Genomic DNA, 8,324 nt, shown 5'->3' with positions numbered 1-8,324 from the left:
ATAGCACAGGGCAGGAGCTTCTGCCCATGATGATATTCTGAACTAATTTGACCAGTGCTTCTTAATTAATCTGACCCCCCACACCTTTCTATACATTGACTTTACCCCTCTCCTCTCTACATTTTCATATGTCTGTCTAGATCTTTTTTAAACCCTCCTTTGCTATCTATGACGATCACCTCCCCAGCAGTTCATTACAGACTCACAGCACTCTAATAAAACAACTTGCCTCACACATCTTCTTTACACTTTCCTCTCTCACGTTAAATACATGGAGAAAAAGATACTGGCTGTCTTGCCTTCTATCAAATGTTCCCTCAGCCTCTGCTGCTCAAGAGAAAACAGCCTCAACTCGTCCAACTTCTCACAGCATGTGTCCTCCAGACTAGACAGCATCCTGGTAAACCTCCCCCACGTCCTTCCTATAATGTGGCAACCAGCGATGAATGCACTAGTCTAATTGTAGCCTAATCAGAGCCTTATAAAGCTGTAACAACCTCTTGGCTTGTGAACTCAGTGCCTCAACTAACAACAACAAGCATGCCAACCCAACAACCTGTGTGTCCACTTTTACGGAGCCACTTCCCTGGACTCCAAGATCATTCTGTTCATCAGTGCTGGTAATCATCCTGCCATAAATTGTGTGTTTTCCATTTATGTTCGCTCTATAGAAGTGCAGCCCCTCATATTTAATAATAACGGTAATAATAATAACTTATTGATAAAGCACTTGTCAAACAAACAATGTAGTTCAAATTGCTTTACAATGGGATAAAGTGCAAACATAGAAATAAAAGACAAAATGATGTTAGTTAAAAGCAATGTTAAATGAATAGGATTTGAACTGCCATGTGTAAGAGTCAACTGAGTCTACATCCCTTATAGCTTTAGATATTGAGTTCCACAGTTTAGGAGCATAGTTCCAAAAAGCGACTTGTCAATTCTCTTTTCAGGAAAATTGTTTAAATTTAAGAGACTGGCAGAGAAGACCTGAGAGCTTGAGCAGGGTTATTAAATGTAAACAATTCTGTGATGTACTCTGGTCCCAGACTATTCAGAGCTTCAAAATCAACCACGAGAACTTTAAAATCAATTCTAAAAGATACAGGAAGCCAATGCAGAGTGGTTGGGATGGGAGTGTAATGCTTCTTCATCCTGGTTTTAGTTAAAAATCTAGCAGCGGCATTATAATGAGTTAAAGATTGCCAATAGATTGCCTTGGAAGGCTGATTAAAAAATGCATTGCAGTAATCTAGTCCAGATTAAATGCATTTGCCACTTTTCCAGCCACGTCTGCAACTAGTCTATATCCTGCTGTGTCCTTGGGCAAACCTCTATGCAATTGACAATGCCACAAATATTTGTCATCTGTAAACCTTCTCACCTACCTTACCACATTTTCATTCAGTACATATGTCAAACAACAGCGTTCCCAGATTCACATGGAACACCACTCATCACAGATCTCCACCCAGAATAAGACCCATCCATTACTCCCCTTTGACTTCCATAGAAAATTGGCCTTTCTATGGTCTAGTTCACCAAGTCACCATGTATGCCCTGCATCCTAAATTTCTAGAAGAGCAGAACCTTGTCAAATACCTTAATAATATCGATGTATACAACATCTACTGCCCAAACTTCATCAATCACCTCATCACTAAACACAAGTTCTTTCCTTTATCTGTGAGCAATCCTACCCCCTGACTAGTTATCCTCTTGGTCATGACATATGTGTAAAATGTCTTTTGATTCTCTTAAATTTTTTGCAGCAAAAGCTTTTCACCAACCTGTCTTGATCACTAAAGTTCCTTCTCAAGTTTACATCTGGCTCCTTTATAGACCTCAAGCAGCCTGTTCAATTCAAGCTTCTTAAGGCTTACATATGCTTCCACTTTCTTGACTGAATTACCTACCTCCTTCATCATCCAAGGTCCATATATCTTGCCATCCCTGTCTTTCCTTTTCACTGGAACAAACTGGTCCTGAACTCTGGGCAGCAGGTCTTGAAACAACCTCGACAGGTCAGATGGAATTGCCTGAAAACAAGTCTTCCCAGTTAACTCTCCCTGGCTCCTATCTGATCCCCTCACTATTTGCCCTCCCCCAATTTAATCCTTTCCTGCAAGGTCCACTCTTATCCTTATTCATAGCCATCTTAAAGCTTAGAGTCGTGATCATTGTTCCCCAAGTGTTCACCCACTGTACGATCAGTCACCTGGCCAAGCTTAAGCGCCCTTAGAAGATCCAGTCTAGCCTCCCCTCAGCTGGACTATCCACAAATCCTTTTGGACACAGCAAACAAATTCTGCCCCATTTATCGCAGAATTTGAAATTACACACAATGATAGGAATAGGCAGCTGTCGATCGCAGGGGATCATGGGTTTGCACCTCTGGTGGACTGGGATAAGCAGCATCTGCTGGGACTGTGGAGTCCAGTGCAGGAGTGACAGTCCTTACCACATTGTACAGCAGAACGCTGAGGCAGCTCTGACGTCTCGGGCAGCTTGGGCAGGTAGCTTTCAGTGGGCTCTCTTTTCCTCCGCTTGCTGCATCAGAGTGGACTTATACCTCGAGAGATCCTTTTTCACCTCCTACTTCCAGGCACACCTGTTTGAGGTGAGTGATCGCCATGTGTTGGCACTAATACCAAGGGCCTTGAGGTCACGCTTGCAGGTGCCCTTGTAGCGCAGCTGGGGTCTTCCTGTTGGCCTCTTTCCAGACTCCAGCTCCCCAAAGAGAAGGTCCTTCAGTATGCGCCCATCTGCCATACACAAGACGTGGCCAGGCCAGCGCATATGTCTCTGCTTGAGGAAGGTGAACGTGGAGGTGGTGTCTGCTCTCACGAGCACAGTGTTGTCGGTAACTTTGTCTTCCCAGGTGATACCAAGTATGTGTCTGAGGCAGCGCATTTGGAAAGCGTTGAGTCACTGCTCTTGTTTTGTGCACAAGGTCCAAGTTTTGCTGGCGTAGAGCAAAGTGCACAGCGCACAGGCTATGTACACCTGGACTTTGATGTTCATGGTGAGTCTGTTATTGGCCCAGATTCTCTTTGTCAACCTTGAGAAGGTTGTGGCCATTTTTCCAATGTGCGTATTGATGTCACTTTCGAGTGACTGGTTATCGGAGATTGTGGAGCCCAGGTATGTAAACTTCTAGCTCATAGTCGACAATGGTAATGGATGGCTTGTCACCAGTGTTTTGCCCCATCTTCAGGCTAATAGTCAGGCCAAACTCTCTGCAGGCATCCCCAAAGTGGGTCATGAGATCTTGTAACTCCTGCTGTGAGTGAGTTGCAACAGCTGCATCATCGGCAAACAGGAAGTCTCTGAGGAGCCTTCTCTGCTTTGATCCACACTCTGAGTCTTGACAGTTTGAAGAGTTTCCATCTGATCATGAACAAAAATAAATGCATCAGTGGCATCCCCAAAGGTGGATTGAGCAGGACTGCAAAGAAGATGCCGAACAGCGTTGGAACGAGCACATGCCCCTGTTTTACCCATTGAGGATGTTAAAGGACTCTGATGTGGAGCCGTCAAATACTATTGTCCCCTTCATGTCGTCATGAAACCACCTGATGATACTGAGTAGGATCGAGGGGCAGCTAATCTTGGCAAGGATCTCAAAGAGGACCTTCCTGCTCACAAGGTCAAACACCTTAGAAGATTGATTAAAAGGTAATTCCTCAGGAAGGCAGCATCCTTCATTAAAGAGGCTCACCATCCAGGGCATGCACCTTCCTAATTTCCACCGTCAGGGATGAAGTACAAAAGCCTGAAGGTGCACACTCAATGTTTTAGATTCCTGAATGGTCCATGAATCCATGAATATTACCTCACTATGCTGCACTCTTTTTGCGCTATTGATCTATCTATCTATCTATCTATTTATATTTCTTGCTGTAATGTATAATATTTTTAGAGAAAGTGCTACAGGTTCTGCTGCCGCAAAACAACAAATTCGAGAACATACATCAATAATAAATCTGATTCTGATTCTACGAAAGGCAACAAAAATACAGGTGCTGTAAGTCTGAAATAAACACAGAAAATGCAAGCAACTCTCGGCATGTCAGGCAGCATCTGTGGTATCATTTCAGATGAATGACCTTTAACAGTCAGAACCTTGTTCAGTCCCATACATTGCTTGTCACTTATACTCTTCTGCTAGGATCAGAATATAATGTATTTTTGCTAATGAACCCTGAAATTATATGTATACACAACACCTTCCTCCCTTTTATCTCCAACATATAAATATTCTTTCAATGTATGTGTAATAGCCCCTCTGCAATGTTTCACTGCTAATGTAATGGTTTCTCTGTAGCAGCAATGTTTGGGTTATGACTAGAGATAATGGAGCTTTAGAATGTATGTTATCTAATAGGAGAAATGTTGTTCTTTCTTGTGAGTCTGGAAGAGAGATTTTTGCGGTGTCTTGTTGGCGAGAGGAGCAGAAGGAAGACGCGTGTGGAGCGAGCTGGTAGACAACCGGACGGAGTGGACTGGGAGTGAGAGTCCGAAGGTTGGCAACACTCGGAGGAGGTCGATGGTTGATGCATAGCCATAGCAGTGAGCTCCAATGTGCACTTCTGAGTTTTTCCTTAAAATGGGCCCTTTTACTTTTTGTTTTCTTTACTAACCCTCTATCCAGATTAAGATTTATAAAGTTCAATCATTTAATTGCATATGGTATAATGTCTGATATTTTGTGGTGTAGATTTGTAACTGGGTAACACATCACGCAGCATCCACATGAACGAAATTTCTCAGTTTGGTCGGGTCAGAAGTTGTTTTCCCCTAGACAAACACGTGCTGGCCGAGCCTGAGGGTTACATATGTGTGGTGAACTACATATACCTGTCTGGACATGTCCCCTGCTGACTGCTCCTGTGGCTCCTCCCACGGACCCCGGTATAAAGGCGATTGAGGCCTGAGCCCGGCCCTCATTCTCCAGGATGTAGTATGGTGGTCAACCACTGCTTGTTCTTTCTTCCAGTCAATAAAAGCCGATATCTTGACCACGTCTCAGAGAGAGTTATTGATGGTGCATCAATTTTATTGACTGGAAGTTTTAAAACATGGAAAGCGTTTTACATCCGGAAAGAATGGATTTGGACCCCCAAGCCCCTGAAGCAGCTCTTGCCTTTGAACTCTGGCTTGCATGCTTCCAATCATACTTGGAGGAGGTTAGTGCAACTGAACCCACTGTTATGCACCGAATTCTCCTCTCGAGGGTCACCCCGAAAGTTTACTCACTTATCAGAGGCCTGCCAACCTATGAAGGGGCACTGGACGCCCTCAAAAGACAGTACCTGCGGCCGATGAACACTGTCTACGCAAGACATCGCTTAGCTACGCGACGACAGCGACCTGCAGAGTCGAGCACCGAGTTTCTCCGAGCCCTACAGACACTCGTGCAGACTTGCGATTGCAAAACACTCACGGCAGAACAGCATGCGGAGCTGCTAGTACGAGACGCCTTTGTTACGGGGATCAGGTCAGTGTAGGTACGCCAGCGGCTGCTGGAAAATGTTGATCTTACCTTACGCTCAGCGATCGAGACGGCCGACACGCTGGAGGCTGCTCTGCACAACGCTGACGCTGTCCAGCCGCGCGATCCCCCACCAGTTCTGTGGACACTGCAGACCCCGCCACCACCGCCCGAGAGCGAATTCACCAACGGCGCTGCTAGTCGCAAGTCCACGACCTCCCCAAAACCGACTACAGCTGCTGCCAGTCGCAAGCCCGCGCAGTGTTACTTCTGCGGACCCGAAAAGCACCCCCGAAAATGCTGCCCGGCCCGAGAAGCGACCTGCTCCAGCTGCGGGAAGAAGGGCCATTTCGCCAAGGTCGGTAAGTCTAAACCACGAGCGGGGTCGGGCAGTGCTGTGTGTGAGGCATGGGGGCCGCCATCTTGCCTGCCCGGATGGGGGCGGCCATCTTTGTCGGCGCCAACATGCCCAGCCCCCTACCCACCGGTGCTTACCGGGCACCAAGACGGCAGTTCAACTCTGGCCACTGTAACCCTCGACCAAAGCGCCCCACACCAGCTTGCAAGGTCAATGATGGACATCCTGGTGGAGGGGCACAGGACTAGCTGCCTGTTTGACATGGGCAGCACTGAGAGTTTTATTGACCTGGACACAGTGCAATGCTGCGGACTCGTGACACGGCCGGTAAGCCAGAGGGTTACCATGGCTTCTGGGTCGCATTCCACAGACATCCGGGTGGGTTGTGTAGCGACATTGCTGATGCAGGGCACAGAATATTGGAACTTTGCACTACTGGTCATGCCTCAACTGTGCGCGCCTCTGCTATTGAGGCTGGACTTCCAGAGCCACCTTGAAAGTACACCTATGATATCCTGTACCAGCCTAGAAGGCTCAATGAGCCCCCTGGTGCCCTATCCCGGGGAGCGTGTGCCAGCGCACAGCTCGACCAGCTATACGCCCTCCATGCACATCTTTGCCACCCGGGGGTCACCTGATTTTACCATTTCATGAAAGCCCGGAACCTGCCTTACTCCCTTGAGGATATCAGGATGATGACCAGGGACTGCCAAGTCTGCGCTGAGTGCAAACCGCACTTCTACCGTTCTGAAAAGGCGCAACTTATCAAGGCCACCCGCCCCTTTGAGCGACTGAGTGTTGACTTTAAGGGCCCCCTTCCCTCCACCGACCGCAATGTCTACTTTCTCAATATTACCGACGAGTACTCACGGTTCCCCTTTGCCATTCCCTGCCCCGACACCACTACCACGTCCGTCATAAAAGCCCTGCGCCAGCTCTTCACTCTGTTTGGATATCCCTGCTATATCCACAGTGATAGAGGGTCCTCCTTTATGAGTGACGAGCTGCGCCAGTACCTGCTGGCTAGGGGCATTGCTACTAGTCGGACCACGAGTTATAATCCCCAGGGAAATGGACAGGTGGAGAGGGAGAATGCCACAGTGTGGAAGGCCACACTTTTGGCCCTTAAGTCAAAAGGGTTGCCGGTCTTTCGATGGCAGGAGGTCCTCCCTGAGGCACTCCACTCTATCCGCTCCCTGTTATGTATGTCCACCAATGCCACCCCTCATGAGCGCCTATTCTCTTTTCCCAGGAAGTCTGTCACTGGGACCACCCTACCAGCTTGGCTGACGTCCCCAGGGCCAGTGCTGCTCCGGAAACATGTGAGGAGCAATAAATACTCCCCGCTGGTCGAGAGGGTTCACCTTCTACATGCGAACCCCCAGTATGCCTACGTGGTCTTACCTGATGGGCGGGAGGACACGGTCTCCGTCCGCGACCTGGCGCCCGCAGGAGCAGCAGACCACTACCCCGAACACTCCACGGTAACTATGAACCCTGTACCCGAGATGACACCGCGCACACCGAGCCCTACACAGACTCCTCACAACACTCCTATACTGGGCGTCTCGTACGCGCATATACCAGGCGCCTCGCACATGCATGAGGGATCACTGACGCCTAGTGGGCTGACACCTCCAGTTAGGCCGGAACCAGCACAACCACCGTCTCCAGTGCAATCACCATCGGCACCTGTGCAATCACAGCTAGTGCTACGTAGATCGCAGCGACAGATTCGACCACCTGATAGACTTAACCTGTAAATATACTTGTAAGAAACTTTGCCCCATGGGGACTCTCTTTTAAAACAAAGTGGGGGTGAATGTGGTGAACGACATATATCTGTCTGGACACGCCCCCTGCTGACTGCTCCTGTGGCTCCTCCCACAGACCCCGGTATAAAGGCGATTGAGGCCTGAGCCCGGCCCTCATTCTCCAGGATGTAGTGTTGTTCATTCTTCCAGTCAATAAAAGCCGATATCTCGACTTCATGTCGCAGAGAGAGTTATTGATGGTGCATCAATATGTGAATATGCAAATTTGTGTATGGAAGATCTAGACTTTGATCTGTTCATTCTACATGGCATTATATCAACACTGTTGTATATTTAATATTTCAGTAATATTTGAATAATCTTGTATATATATTGGTTAATTATGCATTCTTATTCAGTTAAATAATTAATTTCGAGTTATGTGTGCAAATACATGAATTACATATGTCATGACACTACCACATGATCTGTGCACACTTCCCTTAAGGTAAACACAAAGTTAGATCCACAATCCCAGACTTTGAAGTCATCTTTTGAATTGTTTTGAAGTCACAAAACGTAACAAATACCATGTTATATGAACAGATCAAAGTGAAGGCAGTTTGAAAGGGGCATTCAGTTTAGCACACTAAGGAAGGAATAAAGGGCACTGATTAGGGAGAAGGTGGAGATTTCAATCCCGAATACCGTCTTGGCT

Source organism: Hemitrygon akajei, chromosome 12 (genome assembly GCF_048418815.1).
Source record: "Hemitrygon akajei chromosome 12, sHemAka1.3, whole genome shotgun sequence".
NCBI lineage: Eukaryota > Metazoa > Chordata > Chondrichthyes > Myliobatiformes > Dasyatidae > Hemitrygon > Hemitrygon akajei.
This window is presented reverse-complemented; position numbering follows the sequence as displayed.